Source organism: Mesoplodon mirus (assembly GCF_964341445.2).
Source record: "Mesoplodon mirus genome assembly, chromosome: 2".
In the NCBI taxonomy this organism is placed as follows: domain Eukaryota; kingdom Metazoa; phylum Chordata; class Mammalia; order Artiodactyla; family Ziphiidae; genus Mesoplodon; species Mesoplodon mirus.
This window is the reverse complement of record NC_138977.1, coordinates 221337541-221363821: the sequence shown is the minus strand read 5'-3', so window position 1 is coordinate 221363821 and position 26281 is coordinate 221337541. Positions and strand designations below refer to the sequence as shown.

The 26281-nt window shown below is 38.2% G+C and overlaps 1 protein-coding gene across 6 annotated transcripts in view; it reads left to right on the top strand.

Moving 5' to 3' along the window:
* Window positions 1-26281, top strand: part of ATE1 (arginyltransferase 1) — a 171822-nt gene that overhangs the window by 22909 nt on the left and 122632 nt on the right. The window lies entirely within an intron of this gene.

Here is a 26281-nt window from a genome sequence, read left to right as displayed (position 1 = left end):
CCCATTCCCATAGTGGTCACTCCTCGTTTCTTCCCCAGACACCCCAGCTCCAGGCAACCATATTCCACTTTCTGTCTCTGGATTTCCTTAATCTACAATCAATGTTGTACAATTCATATAAATGGAATTGTACAACGCTGGTCTCTTGTTGACTGGCTTCTTTCTCTTAGCATTATGTTTTCAAGGTTCATCCATGTTGTAGCATGTGTCAGTACTTCATTCCTTTTTATGGCTCAATTAATATTTCATTGTATGGCTATACCAAATTTTGTTTCTCTTTTCATCCATTGATGGATTTTAGGGTTGTTTTCATTTTGGGGCTTTTATAGGAAGTTTTGCTATGGACATTTGTGGACAGGTATTTATGTGGACATATGTTTTCATTTCTCTGGGGTGTATACCTAGGAGTGGAATTGCTAGGTCATAGGGTAACTCTCTGTTTACCTTTTGAGGAAGTGCCAGACTGTTTTTCAAAGTGCGACACCTTTTTAAATTCCCACCAGAAGTATGCAAGGGTTCCACTTTCTCCACATGCTCAGCAACACTTGTTTATTCCTTTATTATTTTTTTTAAATTTTAGCCATCCTAGTTGGTGTGAAGTGGTTATCTCATTGAGGTTTTTTTTTGGTCTGCTCTGCGAGGCTTGTGGGATTTTAGTTCCCTGACCAGGGATTGAACCTGGGCCACAACAGTGAAAGTGCCTAACCCCTGGACCATCAGGGAGTCCCCTCAATGAGGTTTTGATTTGCAGTTCCCTGATGGCTAATGATGTTGAGCATCTTTTCATGTGTTTTTTGGCAATTTGTATATTTTCTTTGAAGAAATGTCTATTCACATTTTTTTGCCCATTTATAATTTTTTGCCCATTTTTAAGGGACTAGATACAAGTCCCTTATCACATATGTGATTAGAAATATTTTTTTCATTCTGTGGATTATCTATATCTCTAGTAGGATTTTTTATTTTACAATCTCTTTTGTCTGATATTGGTATAGCCGTTCCGTCTTCTTCTGGTTCCTGTTTGCATGATACTTCTATACCATTCTTTTATCTTCAATCTGTTTGTGTCTTTGAGTTTCAAGTGTGTCTTTTTTAGACACCATATATTTGGGTCTTTTTTTTTTTTTTAATTCGGAAGGAGAACAGTCTCTCCCACTTAGTTGAAGTGTTTAATCTGTCCATATTTAATGTTGTTATTGATAGAGTTGGATTTATGTCATTTCACTTTTTTTCTATGTTTTATGTCTTTGTTCTTTTATTTCTTTACTACTTCCTTTTGCATTAAATGAGTATTTTCTAGGGTAACATTTCAATTCCTTTAATGATTTTTTCACTATATGTTTTTGAGGTGTTCTCTTAGTAGCTGCTCTAGGGCTTAACATATACATCTTGACTCGCAGGAGTGACTACAGATTTATACTAACTTGATTCCAGTGAGGTATAAAAATGTTACTCCTGCTGAGCTCTAGTCCCTCCTCCCCCTTTTTGTGCTATTTATAACATATGTTATAAACTCAATATATGTTATAATTATTACCTTATATGATTTTATGTCTTTTATAAAGCTGAGAAGAGGAATAGGAACAAGTGTTTGTTTATAATTTGTTTAAATTAACCTGATTTTCCATTTCTGGTTCTGTTCATTTGTTCGTGTGGATTTGAGTTACTCTCTAATATAAGTTTCTTACTGTAGTTCAGCTTTTTTCCCATCCACCTTCCTTATGATGCTATTGTCAGATATCTTAACTTTTCTATATGTTATAGTACCAACGGTACAATTATACACATATTGTTTTGTACAATTGCTTTTAAAATCAGTTAAGAGAAGAAAGAATACACACGTGTGTTTGAGAAGCCTCTGATGTCACGCCCTGGGGCCTCAGCCTTGGACGTTGCACAGTCACCCTGGGATGACAGTGGTCTTCCTAGTGTTCTCCTTGTCTCTTTCCCTGATGCCTCTGTTAAGGTGTTTTATCTCTGTTGGTTTCACATCCAGCTCTTAGGCTCCACTAATTGCTGACTGTTTGCTGTATTGTTTTCAGCAGTGCCCCAGGGCATAAATTGCTCCATAGTTTGATTTATTAAATTTAGTCCCCTTTGCAGCAGCAGTTTTTGAGGCCAATCTTTGAGGTTTGTTCTGACCCCAGGAGGGCTCTTCTTCACTGTCTCTTTTCCTGTTTCTCTCTGGTAAACCAGCTGGCCTACGGTTTAGCTTGTTGCCCTCATGGAACTACTAGCCTCCTCTTAAATGCTTCCACCAAAATCTCCATTGTTTTCAAGATTTCCCCTAGGCTTGAACTTCCCTCTGTTCCAGATGTAGTCCAGGTTGCTGAGGAGCTCTCTGTTCTATGGCCTGCCCTCCTGAGCCCCTTTGTGCCACTGCTCTGGAGCTGCGGGCAGGGACGGTGGCTCATTTCTCTTCGAGTGACACCCCTGCTTTATGAGCAGCGCGCGCTGGTCAGGAGCTAGGTCCTAGTTCTGGTCTTCTCTAGGTAGATGATTAAGTTTTGGACTCATTAACAGGGAATTTTAAGACCTGTGAGCTGCCCTAGTGATAGTTCTGTGTAGGGAGATGGTCACTGCTGTAGATGAGTCCTTCACCTGCCGTGTTTTCATCCTAGAAATTCTTTCTTCACTTGGCAGACTCTTGCTCACAGGTAGAGAGTAAGTACTCTGTCTATGGGGCTGGCTGCCTAGACGAACTGCTTTGGACATGCTGCTTTGCTTCTCAGGCTCGAAGTGAGGCGTTTTATACTGAAGGGACCTAATTCTTGTCATGGAGTACAAAAAGTAGTTTTCCCTTGTACCTGGCTACAGTTTCTACCTGAGGAACCAGCCAGTGTTCCTGTGCTCAGAGGCAGAAAGAGAAGCCAAAAAAGTTCTCTTTTGAAAAGTTCAAGTGATGTCCCGACCTGCTTCACGGGCTCCATGCAGCAGCTCACTGTGTTGTGGTTTTGTCAATATAATGGGCCAAACTAGTTTAATTATGTTCAAGAAAATCCATTTTTGCTTTGGTTGTTGTAAACCATTTGAAGTAAAAACCAGTCAACATACTAACTTGGGAACTTTAAGTAACCATATCAATGCATAAAATCCATTTTTACTCTGTTGGTGACCGTAAAATAAAATCGTTTAAACACCCCCAAAAGTAGGTTATTCTTTGAGAGATTTGATGAGAATATAAATAAATATAGATTGCTTTCATATGCAGAATAGCAAGTCAGTTCTTTTTAGTAACATCTTTAGAAAAACAGCACATAATTGCAGATGGTGAGATGGCATAGGACTTAGTAAATTATTCTATATGTTTGTTTCTATTACTGTTTTCGATCATTCAGGTAGATACCAGATTTTCAGAAAATAATACTATCTAGATAAAATAAAACAGGAGTAATTTGTCACCTATCTTTTGTATAATACAATATAAAGCCAGCATTTAATAATCTTTGTTTTTCAAAATATCAGTAATTCCATATGATATAAACATGGGATTTTTAGCTGAAATTTTATTGATGTTATATTTTAGAAAACAGCATTATCTAATAATGTTTATTAAGTGCCAGTTGATCTCAGCTCTTCTAAACTATTTGAAGAACAGGCTGTAACCATAGCTCCAGTAGTCCCATCACCATTCTGAGGCACTGACTAAATTGTTTTCCAAATTTTATTAAGGACTTTCAAACATAAAGGAAAACTGAGAGAATAGTATACTGACCACCTGGTACCCATCATCTAGATTCAACAGTGTTTCGTTTTCTGTGTTTGCTTTATCTTTTTTTTTGTGTTGAATCATTTTAACTTAGATTATGCATCATGACATTTTACTCCTAAAGTCTTTAGCGTACGTCTCTGAAAAAATAAGATGTGCTTCTTCAAAATGCAGTGTCATTATCACATGTAAGAAAACTGATGATTTGTAAATATCATCTAATATCTGTCCCATTAAAAAAAATCAGTATCCAGTCTAGGTTCGTAGATTATATTTAGCTGTATATTAGTTTATATTTTTCAAATTGTATAACAGCTTCTATCTTTCAACTATTTTTTGTGATATTGACTTATTTTTTCAACTTTTTATTTTGAAACTTCTGAAATTTATGAACAGAAAAGTTGAAAAAATACAGTGAACACCCGCATACTGTTCACAATGGTTCACTGGTTGTTAATAACTTTTGTGAAATTTGCTTTGTCATCTTTTCTTTACTGGAACCATTTGAAAGTAAGTTGTGGGTATTATAACACTTCACCTGTAAGTACTAAGCATGCATCTCCTAAAATAAGTATATTCTCATGTAACCACAATGTTTATCATTCCTAAAAAATTAACAGAAATTTTATAACATCATAATCCATATTCAGATGTTCCCAGTTATACCCAAAATATCTAGAAAGCTTTTTTAAAAAAAATACTAGATCCAGTCAAGGTTCCTGCCCTGAATGAAGTATTATACTTATGCTATGCTTATAATATGGCTGTTATGTTTCCTAAGTCTTTTTAAATTTTTTTCTTCCTCATGACTGATATTTTACAAGAGTGTAGGCCAGTTGTTTTTAGAATGTCCTTTATTCAGTATTTGTTTCTAGTGATCAGATTCAGCATACATGTTTTTAGGTGTAGGTGATACGTACTTTCTAAAAAAACCCTTTTACTGAAGTGTAGTTTCATACAGGAAAATACACATAGGTGTTCAGATAGATGAATTTTCCTAAACTGGACTCACCCTTGTTAAGTGGCTCTCATCACGAAATTGACTACTGCCAGCCCCTCAGAGCCCCCTCTCGTCCCTTTCCTGTCACTGCCAGTACTTTCTTGACTTGTAAGACTGCAGATGTTTTGCCTGTTTTGTACTTTAAGTTGAATCACATGTGTGTACTCTTTTGCTTGGGGTTTCATTTGCTCAACATTATATTGAGTGCAATTCATCTGTATTTTTGTGTGTTGTAGATTGTTCAGCCTCACAGCCGTATACTGTTCTAGTTACGAATATACCATAATTTATCCATTTCTACTGTTAATGGGAATGTGAGCAGCTCCTGGTTTGGGGCTACTGTGAAGAGTGCTGCATGGGTACCTCCTTTAACATGTCGTTTGGTAAACATATGGGCACATTTCTGTTGGGTATACACCTAGGATCGAATTGCTGTCATTAGGTGTGCAGATGTTCAACTTTTAGATATTGCCAGTTTTTTCTAGGGGTTATGCCAGTTTGTTTTGTCCTGCTGTATCGTATCAGACAGCACATAATGTCAGGTTGCCCTTTATTTGTGATGCTAGGTCTGCTCACTTAGATGGATGGCAGCCATCAGATCTTTTTATTGTTAAGTGCCATTTTCACCTTTGGAATTAGATCTTTCCATTGTAAAGGCACATTACTCACTATTTAAAAAGTGAGCTGTCGGGGGCTTCCCTGGTGGCGCAGTGGTTGAGAATCTGCCTGCTAATGCAGGGGACACGGGTTCGAGCCCTGGTCTGGGAAGATCCCACATGCCGTGGAGCAACTGGGCCCCGTGAACCACAGCTACTGAGCCTGCGCGTCTGTAGCCTGTGCGCTGCAACAAGAGAGGCCGTGATAGTGAGAGGCCTGCGCACCGCGATGAAGAGTGGCCCCCGCTTGCCGCAACTGGAGAAAGCCCTCGCACAGAAACTAAGACCCAACACAGCCAAAAATAAATAAATAAATAAATAAATTAAGGAGCCAGATTTAAAAAAAAAAAAAAAAGTGAGCTGTGGGATGATATTGATATTTTTGAGAGATTTTGAAAAATCTCTGTCCCAATCACCTATCGTCCAATCATTTGGACGATAAACGTCCTTTGGTGTTTCTTGCCTGAACCAGTTATGGGAAGGTGGGAGGGGCTGCACAATGGTGATTTATCTGATTGTTTTATTTTCTTCTACGTTTATTTTCTGAAATTGCGTATCTTCTGTAAAAAAGAGCTTTATCTTCATTTACCTCCCATTCCCCCCCCCACCCCGCATCATTTTTCCTTCTGGTATCACTGTGGGCTCATGGATTTAAAAAGCTTTCGATTGTAATCCATTGCTATCTTTTTTTTTTTTTTTTTTAATGCTTAAATTGTACCAAATTTGGCCAGTAGGATTCCCCTCAAGGGAGTCTTTAAGTATTTATTCCCTTTTTATCTGGTTCAATAAGATGTTCCAGACTAATGTGTTTTTCTTCTTCCGGATTTGGAATCAGCCTTTCTCCAATGAGTCCTAGTTACTTTTAGTGGAGAATGGTATTTTTGTGCCTAAATCAGTATGCTAGTTATGCTCTTTAGGTACATGACAGTGGCTTTTGAAAGTCCAGGCCAGTTATCTTAAAGAATGTCCCACATTCTGTATTTGTCCAAATCTTTCCTCCTGGTCTAATTTAGCTTCTTTGTTGCGCAGATTTCCTGTAGACTGAAAATTAAGTCTAAACCTTGATTCAGGTTAAACAATTTTGACAAATACGCTTCTGCTTCATAGGTGATTTTGTGTACATCGTATTATGTCAGAAGTTATATAATGATGGGTTGTCCCAATATTGATGCTAATTTCAAACACTAGGTTAAGGAGGTAACGTCTAGATATCTTCATTGTAAGGATAAGATTTTCCCTGTGTTTAGCAAGTTATCTGTAGGAGAGTTACTTCTGCACAGATGAATGTCCCTTTCGTCAACAGCCTTTCAGCTCGTGGTTTTAGTATCCACTGATGATCTTTGGATCAGTCATTTCACTAGTGGTTGTGGAACATTGGTTTGTTCAGCTTTTCTTTTTCTTTTTTATACATTTATTAATAGCTATTCTTTGTTTAAAAAAAAAAGGCAGGGGGAGGTTTTCCTAATCAACTGAGGATGAACTAGTTTCTCCTAAGAAGGTGAGGTAAATGCTGAATTCTTTCTCCTTAATTACAGATTTTAGAGTAAGGACTTGGTGACAAATTAGTATCCCTCTCCTTTTTTTTTTTAAAACTACCACTGCAAAACTCATGAATTTTTTGCTTCAGTACGTTATAATCACAGTCATTCTTTTTGACACTCAAATTGTCCCAAATTTGGCCAGTGCCAAATCCTTCAAGATATCCCCTCTGTCCTTTTGGTGGTAGGCACCTTTTAGTCTTGGGAGTCTTGCTTTCTGGAACAGAAAAGATACCCCAGTCTCATTCTCATCTTGTGCATTTCCCAGCCCTGTCTTAGAACCTGCCAGCCGTTTTTTCAGGAAGCCTTTGTTCTTTTTTTTTTTTTGCGGTACGCGGGCCTCTCACTGTTGTGGCCTCTCCCGTTGCGGAGCACAGGCTCCGGACGCGCAGGCTCAGCGGCCATGGCTCACGGGCCTAGCCGCTCTGCGGCATGTGGGATCTTCCCGGACCGGGGCATGAACCCGTGTCCCCTGCATCAGCAGGCGGACTCTCAACCACTGCGCCACCAGGGAAGCCCACCTTGGTTCTTTTTAATGGAGATTGAATTTAGAGACCAAGAAGAGTTGGGTAGTATGAGTTTATGTTGCTATTACCAATTCAGATTTAACATTGTGAAGTTGTCTTAACTTTTTTGATTTTATATTTGTTTCTTTTTTTGTTTCTTGATCACAGCGTATTTACAAACTTGCTTTATATTATGATATACATAAAGTAGATTCAACGTTACAAAATTGATAGCAGTACTTCTGACAACTGATGAGTGAAGTTTATGATCCTTTTGTGATTCTTTTTTGTCCCTAGAATGTATCCCACTCAGATGTTCCATCAGAGTACTGTGTTCAGAAGTCATGTGGAATAATTTCTTTCTATGATGTGACTTACGTTCATTTATTTCAGTTTGTTTTCAATTTTGGAGTTGGCTTCTTAATTTAATTTTAGTTTTTAATAGGTGATACATTTACATAGTTCCAAAGACAAAACTACAGAAAGAGAGATTCACTTAGAGAAGTCCCCTTTGCATATCCCCTCTACCCTGTCCCCTGCCCTCTGGTAATAACCATTTTGATTAGTGTCTGGTCTTTTTTTTTCTTAAATAAATTAAAAAAATAAATAAATTTATTTTTGGCTGCGTTGGGTCTTCGGTGATGCACGAGGGCTTTCTCTAGTTGCGGCGAGCGGGGGCTACTCTTTGTTGCGGTGCGCGGGCTTCTCATCTCGGTGGTTTCTTTTGTTGCAGAGCATGGGTTCTAGGTCCACGGTCTCAGTAATTGTGGCTCACGGGCTCTAGAGCACAGGCTCAGTAGTTGTGGCGCACGGGCTTAGTTGCTCCACGGCATGTGGGATCTTCCCGGACCAGGGCTCGAACCTGCATCCCCCTGCACTGGCAGGCGGATTCCTAACCACTGCGCCACCAGGGAAGCCCCTAGTGTCTGGTTTATCCTTCTAGAGTTTTGTTTATTTTTCCAAAAATAAACAAATACATATGAATAAGCTTAGTTTTCCTCCTTTCTTTCACCAAGAAGAACATTCTGCGTACACTCTTTGGCACCTTTCTTCTCTAAAAATGTATCCTAGGGATTCCTCTCATATGATATCATAGAGATCGCCCTCATTCTTTGTTTTTTCAACCACATATTTTTTCTTGAGTGGACATACGATAGTTTATTCAAGCAATCTCCTATTAAGATTGGCTTGTTTCTAATCTTTTGCCGTTATAGGTAGTATAATTTTGTCATTTTGCATTTGTGTGAAGGTGTACTGTTTTGCTTGATCTGACATAGTGCATCAAAAGACAAAAGCTCATGGAATTTTGCTAGATATTGCCACATTGCCTCCACAGTTGTACTCTTCTGTGCTCCAGAGTATGAGAGTGTCTTTCTCCACAGCACCCCCAAAAGAGTGTGGTATCAAACTTTTGTGGTTTCTTTTGTTTGTTTTTGTATCCTTGATTAATTTTTAAAGTATTGAAAAGATGTTAGGAAGAGTGTCTTATTTTGGATAACTTCTGTGATCATAGGCTGAAATGTGTATAAAGAATTTTGTTTTGTAGTTTACTTTATATAGTTTAATGAAACAGGTGAGAGACTGTTGCTGATGGTAACACAGAAGTGGAAGGGAGTAAGCACAAGGGTTCTAAGGGGTGATGAAGATGACGTACTGTCATTATCCCTAATAACCAGGAATATTATTAACAACGTAAATTATGAGGCTTAAAAATGATCTAAGAGTATGCTTAATGACTCATAACATTTTTCTCAATGAGAATATGAATCTTCCTTCTTAAATTTAGTGACTGAATCCAGGTTATTGCCTTAATAAAATATTTAAGCAGCGAGAAATTAGACCCTATCTGGTCTATAAGAAGTCTGCTTGCACTAAAGAGGCAAGCTTACATGCCCCTTTTCCTCCTCATTGTAGGATAAACATGTTATGTGATTTTGTGTGTATATGTGTGCGTATCATATCATAGTTGCACTGTTTTAGAATGAAAGGAAATTTGATTTAAATTTTAGAGAAATACATATTCCTATCTCTCCTTTTTATGTGAGGTTGAGTCTTTTACCTGAAACATAGTTAGGGGGTATAGAAAGTAAACCTGGCTTGAGTGATGTGCTCATCAGTTACTGTGTGACAGTGTATTGGACGTATCTAGTGTCATGCAGGGAGGGCCCTCTGGTGGCATCATTGTTATGTACGCCCTCTTCATTGCCGACCACCCCTGTGGCTAGGGTGAGGGCCTGGGCAGCAGCTCCCATGGGCTGTGACTCCTCTGACTTTATTCTTCTTCCATTGTGTTGACAAGAACCCTTCTTGAACTGTTTGTTCTGTGGCTTTGTTATCTGCAGTGGACACCTGCCTACTTTTAGTAAGTCCCTGTTATAGGTCTGTACTACAAAGGATTTCCTTTTGTGAGCATGCCGTTCTCTATCTAATTAAACAGCGGAGGTTCTCAGGCTTCATGGTCACCCGCGTTCCATGTTTTCATTTTCCCTTCTACTATGTCACACATTCACAAGTTAGTGACAAGAAAACATAATCATGGGAGATGAAAATAGTTTATCACCTGCTAGATGTCTTTGTCAACACTAGAGCCACTTTTCTGTCATAGATTACAGAGCCCATCATCTTAGTTTCTGTTCAGATTGTTTAAAGCACAGCAGTCTTTGAATCCATGGATGAAGATAGTGGAAATGTTATCCTAGGCGACAAGTACTCAATTGAATAACGCCAGACAGTTATTCTCTGTTTGTTTGTAGATAATCGTAACATTGACAATGTTACTTACCATTTACTGTTTTTTAAAGAAATCTTTAAAAGGCTTCTTTAAAAGAAAAAGATGAACAAACTTTGTTTTTACAGTAGTTTTAGGTTAAAAGGCTCTTTTGAAAAGAAGTTCACATATTATTTGAAAGACATATCACTAGGATTAATAAATCTGAATTATATATTTTTACTTTAATTTTATAAAAAAATTTTTAAATTGAAAATTTCAAGCATTCATAGGGTGGAGATAATCGTGCAGTGAACCCCGTATGCCCATCGCTCAGCTTCAGCCCTGTCAGTACTTAGCCTTATTTCCCCTTGCCACTTTTTGTTTGTTGTTCCTGAAATTATGCTCTTTTACCTATACATATTTTAAATTTTTTTTGCTTATTCCATCAGGTGATCTTGTATAAATTTAAAAATTACAGTGATTGAGGTCATTTCAGGCTACTGTGCTTTCCCAGAAAGCACTGTTTTCTAAACAGGTTCAGAGAATTTACTGTGAGAGATTCACATATCAGGAGACCTTTGCTTCTGAGGGATCTTTATTTTGGGGAAAGTTATGTTATATTCAGGCATAAATGATTAGACAGTAAGTGTGGTAAAGAAAAGTTTGCCATGGGTCCCTTCTGACCCCACGGAGCAATGAAAGGAGGTGGTAGAATGCCAGGCTGTTGTCTCACTCCGGCCACCAGGTGGTGCTGTAGATCTGGAACAGGTTTGTTTATTCATCCAGGCTCAGTCCTATCCCAGTGTGGGATGTGTGTTCACAGCCTATGAAGTATGGATAATGCTTTTCTTCTGCCATTTATAAGAATTAGTTTGCATTGAGGCATTGAATACGATAATTACAAGTGATTCTTTGCTTGTTAAAGATTTAAGTATTTTCTGGAACTTAACCTAGAGAAGCTTTCAGATTCATTTTTCCTTCTTAATAGCCTTACTCTATGTATATGAAAATATTGAATAACAACTTATATTTAGAAAATTATTCACTGTATCATGCTGACCTCTTCCTTCAATTATGCAAAGAAACCAGACAACCATGTATAGGATAGGCATGTACTATTTTATAAATACTTGTCATAATTAACAGAATTTGAATGATGGCTAGGTGTGAGCATTTTGAAATTTTTAAAATATTTTTTAAGCCTATTTTCTTGAGTAAAGTAGAGGGCCTAGGCAATATTTGTACAGTTCAATCAAAAAAACCACTTTTTATGAGCAGCTCCTAAGTCAGGGCACTTTTGTATTGTAGTCTGTCTTAAGGTATGTTGCATGACATTTGTTACTAATAGTAGTTAAATTACCAAGATTTTAAAATCATTTACTTAAATAAATTTAGAGGAGAGGCCACAGTTTTATCCTCATGATAATGTTAATTCTGAGGGAGATGCAAAGGGGTAGAGTTAATCTAACGCTGGGGACATTTTTTCTTAAAGTTTCTTTTGGTTAATAATCTCCAAAACTTGTCTCAGATCATAAAATCATAGCATCATACAGCATTAGAGACGGAAGGACCTTCGTGATTGTGTAGATGGTATAGATTCACTTCTCTTACTTAGAGAATTAATTTGTCTAAGATAATATGGGTGGTTAGTGGCAGATCAATGATTCCAAATTTAAGTGCTTTTTACACTAGACCATGGTGTTGCCATTTGAAAACGTAAAAGTGGGCCTGAATAGTTAACATAGAATAACTGACATCAGTGAATGAAATGTTCAGCATAAGCAAATCTTCCAAATAATTGAAACATTTTTATTGTTAAAATGTTATGTCCAAATGTATTGTGTTCTTCCCTGCCTTCTCACACAGAATACTGAGCAGGACTTGTCTTGATAATGACTTGCATATTCCCTCAGGAGTGTCCTGCTCTTACAGTACTTCTGTGTACCACATGCCCTCAGACTACTGCTTTTTTCTGTGAAGTTACTCTTTTCATCTTTCTTTGCTCTTCTTTTTGCTGTCAGTTTTTACTGTGTTAGTTTGTCTAGTTTTGGCATTCTTGCCTTTTCCAATTTGTGGTTTCTTAATGTGTTGGTTAAAATATTTATTGAGCATATACTCTGTGCCTGGTAGTGTCCGAGCGGCATTTGCTACAGTTAGCAAATGAGTGGATAAATCAGATGAAGATCCTGTGCTCTTGTGGAGCTCACATTCCCGGGTGGGAGGGAGTGGCCAGAGATAGTCATTAAAGGGTAAGCACCCTGGGGGCTTCCCTGGTGGCGCAGTGGTTGGGAGTCCGCCTGCCGATGTGGGGGGCGCGGGTTCGTGACGCGGTCCCGGAAGATCCCACATGCTGCGGAGCGGCTGAGCCCGTGGGCTGTGGCCGCTGAGCCTGCGTGTCCGGAGCCTGTGCTCCGCAATGGGAGAGGCCACAACAGTGAGAGGCCTGCGTACTGCAAAAAAAAAAAAAAAAAAGTAAGCACCCTGAATGAGCAAATTACCCATAGTGTTGTTAAGTGTTAAGGAAGAGAAGAGCAGGTGTAAAGGGAGGAGCGGCTGTATTAGTTACTGGTTTGGAAACTAGATCACCAAGTTTATTGTTTGTAAAGTAATAGTCAAGGGGAAAATGGCAAAGGGAGGTGGAGGGATTCTTTTGCATGTTGGGGACATAAGCATTAGGACATGCCTTTTTGAGTCCTCATTTTAACCTTTATTGCTTTCGTCTGGGATTTGAATGTCTGAAATTCTAGAGTAGTTTGATCATTGACCTCTAGTTAAGGTATAACAATATAACAGTAACCATTATAGTTAATATGTACATATTTATATTGTCTTCTGGAGGCTGAGGAATGAGACAGTGAAGCAGGATGTTCGGTGTCAAATGGAACGTGTGGCATGAAGTGGACGTTGATGCTTGATTAACCAGCAGCAGAAGGAGTGGTGAGCCCTGTGATAAGTGATCTGGTTTGAACAGTGTGAAGATGACACCAGTACTAGACAGCGCTTGTGTGTTTATAATTCTAGACATTTTGGGTAAGAATATTGATGACAGGAAGGCTGAGTAGCATCACGTGTGACGTGTGGACTCTGATCAGGCACTCTTGCCTTAACTCCTATCTTTTCCACTTATTACCTGTGCAGCTTTGAGCAGGTTCCTGCTCCCTCTGCTTTCCGCTCTTCAGGTTCCTCATTTGTAAACTTGGGGGGAACGTCACATGGGGTTTGTTGTGAGGGTTAAGTCAAGGTAAAGGTGCTTGGCTAAATAATCTTTGAGTAAACTTGAGATGGTAGGATGGGGATGATGATAAACCATTAGGAAGCATCAGAGGCACCAAGGTCAAGGGCAAACAAGTGATACTTCTGGTCCATCCGGCCAACATTTGCAAATTAAATTATAGTTTTCTTTGTTGTTTGTTTTTCCATTTAATTCTTATATCTGTTTGAATGAAAAGATCTTATATGTTTTAAATTTTAATATTAAATTAGAATTAGTTCTTTCAAAGGAAAAAAGTAATAATACTCAAAACCGTTCAGTTTGGTTCATCAACATGTGATTTTAGTCTTTAAAATACTATTATACCACATAAAATCTATAAAACGTGTCATTTGGTGAAGCTATATATGTATATTTCTTAATTGCTTTACTTAGAACTGGAAACAAAGGAACTATGGATGTTCCTGTGCCTTAACTCTGGTGATGGGGCTTCTTGCTTATTCTGTGACTAGATCTCTCCTTTTGAAAAATTAACTATATTGTATTAAACTACCATAATCTATGGTATACTTTGTGCTCGTAAACCAACTTATAAACTACTCTGTCAGAGTCAGAAGGAATACACAATTCCGAGTGCCAGGAACGGAGTAGATGGCTAGTGAACGTTCATTGAATGAGTGGGCAACTGAGTTGACTATTTTTAAGAAACAGCTGGATGGAAGCAACCTAAATGCCCATCGACAGACGAATGGATAAAGAAGATGTGGTACATATATACAATGGAATATTACTCAGCCATAAAAAGGAACAAAATTGAGTCATTTGTTGAGACATGGATGGATCTAGAGACTCTCATACAGAGTGTAGTAAGTCAGAAAGAGAAAACTAATATCGTGTATTAACGCATGTGTGTGGAACCTAGAAAAATGGTAAAGATGAACCAGTTTGCAGGTCAGAAATTGAGACACAGATGTAGAGAACAAACATACGGCCACCAAGGGGGGAAAGCAGCAGGGCGGTGGGGCTGGTGGTGTGATGAATTGGGAGATTGGGATTGACATGTACACACCGATGTGTATAAAATTGATGACTAAAAGGACCTGATGTATAAAAAAATAAATAAAATTTTTTTAAAAAGTCATGTACCACAATGTTAATTGCAGCTCTATTTACAATAGCCAGGACATGGAAGCAACCTAAGTGTCCATTGACAGACGAACGGATAAAGAAGATGTGGTACATATATACAATGGAATATTACTCAGCCATAGAAGGGAACAAAATTGAGTCATTTGTTGAGACGTGGATGGATCTAGAGCCTGTCATACAGAGTGAAATAAGTGAGAAAGAGAAAAACAAATATCGTATATTAACGTATGTATGTGGAACCTAGAAAAATGGTACAGATGAACCGGTTTGCAGGGCAGAAGTTGAGACACAGATGTAGAGAACAAACATATGGACACCAAGGGGGGAAAACCGCGGTGGGGTGGGGCTGGTGGTGTGCTGAATTGGGTGATTGGTATTGACGTGTATACACTGATGTGTATAAAATTGATGACTAATAAGAACCTGCAGTATAAACAAACAAACAAACAAAAGAAACAGCTTGAGGGCTTCCTTGGTGGTGCAGTGGATAAGAATCCACCTGCCAATGCAGGGGACACGGGTTTCGAGCCCTGGTCTGGAAAGATCCCACATGCTGCGGAGCAACTAAGCCCGTGCGCCACAACCACCGAGCCTGCACTCTAGAACCCACGCGCCACAACTACTGAAGCCCGCTCACCTAGAGCCCCTGCTCCGCAACAAGAGAAGCCCACGCACTGCAACAAAGAGTAGCCCCCGCTCACTGAAACTAGAAAAAGCCCACGTGCAGCAACAAAGACCCAACGCAGCCAAAAATAAATAAAAATAAATACATTTTAAAAAAAGAAAAAAAAAAAGAGAAACAGATGGAGAGAGAACTCAATTTTTGCCAAATGGAAAACTGCAAGAAAGAAAATAGTGTTCTTGAAACTTGTGACGTGAAGCCAAAGGAAAATTCGTATGATGTCAAAGCTCTTGACAGTGGTCCTAAAAGCTGAGAGAGAGTGTTGAGAAATTGACCCCTATGAGTAAGCACATTTTAGTGAGTGCAAAGCTCGTGTGATAGGGATCATCTTGTTGTGAGCACCACTGCCGTTTGTCTTTAGCTTTTGTATTTTAGGTCTGCTTTTTCCATTAAGCCTGAGGAGCCTCAAGTTTTATGACCTCCTGGTAATGACTTGACAAGTGAACAATGCCACCTATTGAGGACTGGCCTAAACAAGGAAAGTTTGTGTTTTTGCCGTGGAAATTCATATGATATGCCAAATAAGTTTAGCTAACTGTTTGCATGATTAAAAAGGAGTTGATTTGCTTCTAGTCAGTAGTTAATTATAAAAGTAAATATATACAGTATATATGTGATTTTTAAAATCCAGAATATGTAAATGTGTAAAAAGAATAGGGGATATATTTGTGTAGGTCTGTAAATATTGTCTGTAAAATAACATACATGTTGGCTTTTCTGTGACAGTCATTCTAGAAATAGCTCAAAGTTTTACACTTGGAATGGCTCGCATGTTTCTTTCTCCTGGGCTGTGGAGGAATGTGATTCTTCTATTCAACCAATCATACAAATATTTAATTCCTTGCATGTTCCAATCACTGTGGTAGGTCCTGGGGATGCATAGATGAATAAGACATGGTCCTCTGCACATTTTAAAAAATGAAAAACTTCTTTTCATAAGTTTGCATTAATGTTTAAAATGTTAAAATCCCAGTAATATTAAAGAGTAATGGAAATATATGTTACGTGGCATGATGTAGAGGTATTTGATCTTGCTTGGGATCAGTTGGTCTGATAAGTATGCAAGCAGTACCTATAATCATTATTAATGTGTTAATATAATCAAATATTTTCAATAATAATTAAATCACTGATAATATATTCAATTTCTTAGTACTTTGACTAGAGAGCTTTTAAAATAAATTTTGTTTTGACTGTGCTCTCCTGCTAAGAGACTTTATTTCTAAGCTTTGTGGTATTTTCTGCTTATCCCTAATTCATGTCATTCAGATTTTTGGAAGACACCCAGTTTTTCAAGGTCAATTTGGATTCTTTTACCAACTTAGTGCCATTTAAGTGATACCTAGTTTTGTCCTCAGTAATCTTTTGAGTAGTTGCTCCTACAAATAGTATATTACTTGTGTTAATAGATACAGAGCCACTGTTTATAAAATATACAGTTATTATAGTGAACACATGAGGTAGGTGTTAGTGAGTGACTTAATTATAGCCCAAATCCCTATTGCTGTTAGAAATTGGGGAGAGCATTGCAAGGAGTAAAAGAATATGCACTGAAGTAGCTCACTAATTAGGACGTGCATTAGCAAACTGGATTCAGCACTATGAGAAAACATTGACAGCTCGCTCTGTGTGTTAGCGTTACGGACTTTTGTGATTCTGGGCTGATGTTAATCTTTAAAGAGGCATTTGTTACAGTTCCTTCCATGGTGTGGGCTTGAGCATTAGTCCCTTCACCAATCCAAAGTGCTAAATATTGCAAGGATCCCCTTGAGGGGTATCATTGAGTAGGGACCATGACTTTTAAAGGGGGGAAAAGAGCCATAGATTCATTGATAGTTTATATTAGATTTTTCTGACACTGTAAGCAGCCATACTGAGTATTTTCAGTGAGCATTTCTATTAAGTATAGATTGGGGAAAATGATTCAGAGTTGGCAGGGGCCAGTGTTTCTTAGAATGAGTTTTGTGGAATATTGGTTCTGTGGAATGTTAATAAATGTTACATGAAATTAAAAACCAACCAACCACCAAACAGATCTCTTTGGTTATGAAATTTTGGAAAGCACTAGATTAAATGAAATTGAAGGGTTTTTTGGTTTTTCTAACTAGATTGGGATATAGTTATGTAATGTTGTGTACCTTTAAGGTGTACAACATATTCATTTGATATAGGTATGTTGCAATATTGTTACCACCATAGAGTTAGCCAGCACTTCTATCATGTCACATAATTGCCATTTCTCTTTTGTGGTGAGAACATTCAAGACCTACTCTCTCTTAACAACTTTCAAGTATATAGTACAGTATTGTTCTCTGTAATCACAATGCTGTGCTTTAGATCCCCAGAACTTATTCATCTTCTATGGTTTTTTGTTTGACTGCGGGAATTCTCAGGGCCTGTAATTTGTCAGTATACCTTGTACTTCTCTAAGATGAAGGGGAAGTGAGACATCAATAGTATGCAGCATTTCCCAAACTTATTGGGCCATGGAATCATTTTTTAGAGAGTGTTTTGGGAACTTGACATGCCACAGGATACCACTGGTGAAAGTGATTAGGCTGAAATCATTTTGTAGATAGAATACTAAGACCTAAATAATTTAAGTACTCAAGTAGCTAGAGCTGGTGAGATTCCAGACTGATTCTTAGCTTTCCATCAGCAAAAGAGGAGGTTTAATGGCTCAGAAGACATAGTTTAAATATGTTAGAATGTAAATTAGGTTTTCATTGTCATCTTTTAAGATTTATTGAAGCTTAATGTCCTGTCCAAGGTTCTGGGTCTTACCAAAAAAGCTAGTACAAGTGGTCATTTCTTTCAGCTGCATTGCTAACAAATGGAATAGGGAATAGATGTAAAAATGAATTTACAGAATTACCTGAATCAGCACTTGTTACTAAAATTAGGATAAACAGGGTCTTAGTTTTGACTTGCTATTAAGTACAGATTTAATTTTCATCCTGTTGATGACTTTTTAAATGGGGTGGGGAGAGAGTTTAACTTAATGTAATTTAGACTCATAATTAAAGCTTCCAAAATCTAGATAGAAAATTGGGAGATTGGGATTGACATATATATACTACTGATACTATGTATAAAGTAGGTAACTAGTGAGAACCTACTGTATAGCACAGGGAACTCTAGTCAGTGCTCTGTGCTGACCTAAATGAGAAGGAAATCCATAAAAGAGGGGATATGTATACATATAGCTGATTCACTTTGCTGTACAGTATAAACTAACACAGTATTGTAAAGCAACTATACTCCAATAAAAACAAAAACCTTAATATTTTACATTGAGGTATGATTTAGGTTGATCATTATAAAATTTTAAATAAATTATTAGATTATAGACTAATGTAGTCAGACTTGTCATCTAACAATTTGTAAGAAAGTACATGTTCTAGGGTGAAAGGCTAAGGGAACAGGACCAGCAGAAGTATTTTGTTAATGCAGGGAAATTCTGGATAATCCATATGAGCAGTTATAAGACTTAGAATTCCACTTTGACAAATAGGTATACCTCACTGATGTTCTTTAGTTTAGGGGAAAAAATTGTGGCTTATCTTGAAAAAATGCTGTTGAGTGTTCCTTCTTTATATAGGAATTTACCATGGTTCCTTATTAAATAGAAAAGGCATTTCAGGAAGATATTAGCTTAAATTACTTATGTATTGAATATTTTATATTACAAAGATAAATGGTTGATTATAGTTTTACTGGGATATTTTGACAAAATTGGTAGTGTGTATTCTTCTCTCCTGTTTATTCCCCCACCCCACCCTGCCCCCAGTAACTGGCATGGTTAATAACAAGTCTTGGAAAAAGAATTTACTGATTATAACTGACAGGAGGTTTAACTAAAATTTTGTGTTCTTGGAAAACTGTTTAGAAAATTTTGGTAAGCATTAGGTACTTCTCTGAAAGGAAAGAAAAGGTATTAGGAGACAGGCTACTGATGATGAATAGAATAATGGTACTGGGGGGGTGAGTAAGAACGCTGCAAGAGAAGCAAGGTCAGTAAGTGGCTACATAGCAATAGCATTGATCTGTGTGTATCCCTTTTCTCTTTTTTATTAATTTTTTAAAATAAATAAATTTATTTATTTATTTATGGCTGCGCTGGGTCTTTGCTGCTGCATGCGGGCTTTCTCTAGCTGTGGTGAGCGGAGGCTACTCTTTGTTGTGCTGCATGCGGGCTTCTCGTTGCGGTGGCTTCTCTTGTTGCAGAGCACGAGCTCTAGGCACGCAGGCTTCAGTAATTGTGGCTCACGGGCTCTAGAGTGCAGGCTCAGTAGTTGTGGCGCACGGGCTTAGTTGCTTCGCGGCATGTGGGATCTTCCCGGCCCAGGGCTCGAACCCGTGTCCCCTGCATTGGCAGGTGGATTCTTAACCACTGCACCACCAGGGAAGCCCCTCTTTTTATTTCTTTTTCTTCCAGTTTTATTGAAAAATAATTGACATACAGCACTGTATAAGTTTAAGGTGTACAGCATAATGATTTGACTGACAGCAACATGAAATGATGATCTTAATAAGCTTAGTGACCATCCATCATCTCATAAAGATACAAAATTAAACAAATAGAAAAAAAATTTTTCCTTGCAGTTCTTTACTCTGTTGAAAACTTTCATATATAGCATACAGCAGTGTTAATTGTGTTTATCATGTTGTGCATTGCAACTCTAGTACTTACTTATCTTATAACTGGAGGTTTGTGCTTTTTAACTGCCTTCATCCAGTTTCCCTTCCCCCCACCTCTGCCTCTGGTAACCACGAATCTGATCTCTTTTCCTATGAGTTTGCTTGTTTGTTTTTGAAGTATAATTGACCTACAATACTGTGTTAGTTCCTGTTAACACAACATGTGATTTGATATTTTTATGCATTTCAAAATGACCACCATGATAATTCTAGTTATGGTCTGTCACCATACAAAGGTGTTACACTGTTACTGACCGTATTCCACACATTGTACATTTCATGACTGTGACTCATTTATTTTGCAGCTGGAAGGTTTGTACCTCCCTCACCTATTTCTCTCCTCCCTCCATGCTCCTCCCCTCTGGCAACCAACTGTTTGTTCTCTGTATCTATAACTTTTTCTGTTTATGTTTGTTCATTTGTTTTTTAGGTGCCACATATAAGTGAAATCATACTGTATTTGTCTTTCTCTGACTTCTTTCACTTATCATAATACCCTCTATGTCCATCCATTTGTTGCAGATGGCAAGATTTCATTTTATTTTAATTAAGGCTGCATAGCTTGTGGGATCTTAGTTTGAAAGATGGAAAGGGATTGAAAGATTTCATTTTTTTATGACTGAGTAATATTCCATTGTGTGGGGACTTCCCTGGCGGTACAGTGGTTAAGATTTCGTGTTTCTACTGTAGGGGGCGCAGGTTCGATCCTTGGTCAGGGAGCTAAGATTCCACATGCTGCATGGTGCGGCCAAAAAAAAAAAAGAAAAAATTCCATCGTGTGTGTATGTATGTGTATGTGTGTGTGTACCACATTGCCCTATCTGTTCATCTGTTAATGGGCATTTAGGTTGCTTCCATATCTTGGCTATTGTAAATAATGCTGCAGTGAACATATGGGTGCATATATCTTTTTGAATTAGTGTTTTCTTATGATAAATACCCAGGGGTGGAATTGCTAAATTGGATGGTACTTCTATTTTTAATTGTTTGAGGAATCTCCATACTATTTTCCATAGTCACTGCACCAGTTTATATTCCCACCAACAGTGCACATGGGTTCCCTTTTTGCCACATCCTTGCCAGCACTTGTTGTTTGTTGTATTTTTTATAATAGTCATTTCAGGTGTGAGATGATATCTCATTGTGGTTTTGATTTGCATTTCCCTGATGATTAGTGATGTTGAGCATCTTTTCATGTGCCTGTTGTCCATCTATATGTCTTCTTTGGAAAAATGTCATTTCAGGTCCTCTGCCCATTTCTTAATCAGGGTATTTCTTTTTTTGATGTTGAATTGTATATTTTGGGTTGCAACCCTGTGTCAGATATATTGTTTGCAAGTATCTTCTCCCGTTCAGTAGGTGGCCTTTTTGCTTTGTTGATAGTTTCCTTCTCTGTGCAAAAAGCTTCTTAGTTTGATGTAGTCCTATTTGTTTATTTTTACTTTTATTTCCCTTGCCTGAGGAGACATATACAAAAATACATTACTAAGATTGATGTCAAAGAGTGGACTGCCTGTGTTTTCTTCTAGAAGTTTTGTGGTTTCAGATCTTACATTTAAATTTAAGGCTTTATATAGAGAAGAGACTTGTGGTTGCCGGGGCAAGGGTCGCAGTGGGAGCGGGAAGGACTGGCAGTGTGGGATTAGCAGTTGCAAACTAGTATATAGAGGATGGATAAACAGCAGGGTCCTACTGTATGGCACAGGGAACTGTATTCAGTATCCTGTGATAAACCATAATGGAAAAGAATATGAAAAAGAATATATATATATATGTATAACTGAATCACTGCTATACAGCAGAAATTAACACAACATTGTAAATCAACTATACTTCATAAAATATTTTAAAAAATAAATTTAAGTCTTTAATCCATTTAAAATTTATTTTTGTGCATGATGTGAGAGAGTAGTCCAGTTTGGTTTTTTTACATGTAGCTGTCCAGTTTTCCCAACACAGTTTATTGAGGAGGCTGTCTTTTCCCCATTGTATATTCTTGCCTTCTTGCCTCCTTTGTTGTAGCTTTATCTTTAATTTTTGCCATTTTAAGTATGGTGTGTCTTTGTGTTTTTTTCTTTTTTTTGCGGTACAGGGGCCTCTCACTGCTGTGGCCCCTCCCGTTGCGGAGCACAGGCTCAGCGGCCATGGCTCACGGGCCCAGCCGCTCCGCGGCATGTGGGATCTTCCCGGACTGGGGCACAAACCCGTGTACCCTTCATCGGCAGGCAGACTCTCAACCACTGCGCCACCAGGGAAGCCCAAAGTATGGTGTGTCTTTGTATGGTCTTCTTTGGGTTGATCCCGTTGGGCTGTCTGTGCTTCCTGGACTTGGATGTCTGATTCCTTGTCCAGGTTAGGGAAGTTTTCAGCTATTATGTACTGACGTATGTTCTCTCTTTCTCTCTCTCTCTCTCTCTCTCCCCCTCTCTCTCTCTCTCCCTCTCTCCCCCACGCCCCCTTCTGGGACCCCTACAAATGAGAATGTTAGTACATGTGATGCTGTTACAGAGGTCTCTTAAACTGTCCTCATTACTTTTTTTTCCTGTTTAGCTTTGGTGACTTCCACTGTTTATCTTCCAACTTGCCCATCTCTTCCTCTGTATCATCTAATCTACTGTTGATTCCTTATAGTGTATTACTGTGCTTATTTTTAAAAATATTTATTTATTTGGCTGCTCCGGGTATTAGTTGCGGCACGTGGGATCTTCCTTGCAGCATGCAGGATCTTTAGTTGTGGCAAGTGAGCTCTTTTAGTTGTGGCGTGCGGACTCTTAGTTGGGGCATGCAGGATCTAGTTCCCTGACCAGGGATTGAACCCCGGGCCCCTTGCATTGGCAGCAATGGAGTCTTATCCACTGGACCACCAGGGAAGTCCCATAGTGTATTATTTATTTCAGTTATTGTACACTTCACCTCTGTTTGGTTCTTTTTTATATTTTATATTTTCTCTTTGTTAAATACATCTAACTCCTCACTCTGTTCATCCATTCTTCTCCCGAGTTCTTTGAGTGTCTTTATGATCATTACCTTGTCTTTGAGTGTCTTTATGATCATTACCTTGAACTCTTTATCAGATAGATTGCTTATCTCTACTTCACTTAATTCTTCTTCTGGGGTTTTATCTTGTTCCTTTGTTTGGAACATATTCCTCTGTCACCTGATTTGCTGTTTTTATTTCTATGTATTTGGCAGGTTGGTTACATTTTCCTCCTCCTCCAGATACAGCAAGAGAGACACCCTTACAAAATATTTCCATTACTAATGTAAATGTTTTCTTGCAAAGGGGCAACTCATACCGTGGTTTTCAGAGTTTTCCCGAATTCTGCTGTTTCTTAGAAAATAACCAGCTTAAGATAATATTCCAAAGAGACACATTTTGGGGTGGCAAATTCTGCTCCCCTACATTATAGCAGCCTTTATTTTTTTTAGAGAAGTTTTAGATTCACAGCAGAATTGAGCCATTTTTTTTTTTTTTTTTTTGAGCCATTTTTGATACTGATCGAACATCACGGTGGTATTTGTTAAAAGGTGTCTATTTCTGTTATCAATTTCAGTATATATACCAAATGTATTTTGCAGTTATATTTGCTGTTTTATGATTATTGTTTTTCAAAGTATTACCTTCTTTTCGACTGAATATAATATGCGTCATTTCATTATGAAAAAATTTACTAAGTAATTAACTGAAGGGAAAATAGCAATGGGTTTTTCTGGTCCACGAAGCTAGACAAAGCATTTTTCAGCCTTTTTCATGTCCTGTGAATAGGATAGTGAATGTGTGCCTTGTGATTTGTTATTGTTTTACTGCTTTGCTGATTGAGAACTGTATTTATATATTTCATGTTTTGGCAGCTTCAAACAGGAAAAGAATTTTTAGGTCTGTTTTGAAAAAAAACTGTGACAGGAATGTTACCTATGTTCATGACAAAGATGTATGTAAATTATTGGAGCTTCAAGAAGACAGTAGTTTTCTTGGAGAGTATATGCTACTCTATCATTATTTAAAGTGACTTCTGTCAGATGACAAATTAATCAGTCCAGTCAATCTAGGAAAGAAATGGAAAATTTTATTCAAGATAAATTGAGGATTATAACCTGGGAACAGCCTCTCAGAAAGCTCCAAGAACTGTTCTGCCCGTTAGAAGTCAAAGCACAGTTACAGAAGTTGTTTGACACAGGGGCCTGTACATTAAATGATGTATTATTGACTTACACAGTCCAGATCTGCAAGTACAAAGTGATGGGTTGTGTGACCCCTTACAAGATCAAGATGGAATGTTATCTTTTAAGGAGTTGTCTTATTGGTGCTGGGAGAATGTTACGCTTTATTGTTGAGGAGGTTTGGTGGATGCATAACGCAGATACACAGTGTACATTAGAGGGGAGAGGGGAGGCCAAAGGACAGAGAAAAATTTTTTATGTTTAAAATTTTCTTATCTTGCCATAAAATAGGAATTTTATTTCACACTTCCATCATAATTGATGCATTAAGTACGACTGAACCAGAAGTACTTCTGAATTCTAATGTAGTATGTATAATATAGTTAACATGCACATACTGGAGAAAAGCACGGAAACCCTACAGTAGCAAATTTCTCATTTTAAAATAAAAATGCGCCATGCCTCATTTTTCTCCACTATTAAAACTGGGTAGTCTTTCAAGTATTACTTTTTATTCTTGGGAGGAAGGGCAGAGATTGTTTTATGTTAGGCTAATGTAAAAAGAATCCAAGACCACAAAGGTTGCGCTTTAAATTTCAATAGAATTATGTGCTTCATACCAGCATTATGAAATTTTAAAATTTGGTGTATCTTGCACTTTCAGAAATTTCTCCTCTAACAGTTAAATATAATTGAATTGCATGTTAATATCATTTAAATTAAGGAAAAAAATCTTACAGTGCCTTTATTTTAGTATACCCTGTCATCTAAGGCCTAGATGATACTTACTAGTTAATTATGTGGCTTTGGTATGCACTAGTAGTCTTTTAGGAAAATATTTGTTTTAGTTTTGGGGGGAGGAAGTGTCTGATATATTTTTTAAACTTTATTATGAAAACTTTAAACATTCACAAAGTAGAGAGAATTGTATCATGAGTCCTCATATATTCATCTCCTGTCCTCACTAGTTTAATATAATGACTCTTCTTGTTTTATCTGTGCATTCCCCACCATTACTTTCCTCCCAACCCCCCAGTGATTTTGAAGGAAATCCCAGACATCATGTAATTTCATTGAGAAATATTTCAATGTGTACCTCTAAAAGAGAATCAAATTATTTGTATTCCCAGTGAGTACTAGCTAGCTTTGTTGTGGAGAGGAAGTTCAAGAGTGCTTGGAAACAGACCTGCCATTGCATTTTATTGTAGTTAATTTGTATTCAGTAAGATCCAGAGTTTATATTACTTGGGGTTTTTTTTATTATTACAATACATCTCAAAGGATTTGAAGTGTTGACTTTGTAAATAACATCTAAGAAAACATTATGAATTACCATCATGAATATGTATGAAGTAATGGGACTGTCCTCATTTCAAAGCTAATCTACGATTTGCTTTGTCATTTTGCATGGCTCCTCCCCAGCTCCAAAATTAGTTTCTTTATTTAAATGCTGAGAAACAGTCCGCATGTAACACTTATTTTCAGATGAAATTTATAAGGCTCTATTTGTGTCAGAGAAAGAGCAGAGAGAAAAAATAGGCACGTGGGGCTGAAAAAAAGAGGAGGGGACAGGGCAGTGTAAGCCTCACAGCCCTGGGCACCAGAGAGATAACGTCCCCTTCCCTTCCCTCTCACCCACCCGACCTCCTCTCTTGGCCTTGGCTTTTTATTTTATTTATTTTTTATTATTTTTTTTGCGGTACGCGGGCCTCTCACTGTTGTGGCCTCTCCCGTTGCGGAGCACAGGCTCCGGACACGGCCATGGCTCACGGGCCCACGGGCCCAGCCGCTCCGTGGCATGTGGGATCTGCCCCCGGACCGGGGCACGAACCCGCATCCTCTGCATCGGCAGGCGGACTCTCAACCACTGCGCCACCAGGGTATCCCGGTCTTGGGCTTTTTTTTTTTTTTTTTTTTTTTTTTTCCTTTTTGCGGTATGCGGGCCTCTCACTGTTGTGGCCTCCCCCGTTGCGGAGCACAGGCTCCGGATGCGCAGGCCCAGCGGCCATGGCTCACGGGCCCAGCCGCTCCGCGGCATATGGGATCCTCCCAGACCGGGGCACGAACCCGTATCCCCTGCATCGGCAGGCGGACTCTCAACCACTTGCGCCACCAGGGAGGCCCGGTCTTGGGCTTTTTAATTTCTCTCTTTTCTGGGTGTCCCCTTTGGTTTATATCTTTTTCTCCTCTTGGCATTTACCTAACTTTGCCTGTGGCATTTATGATTAGGAAGATTGCCGATTCCTTCTTTGGAGAAT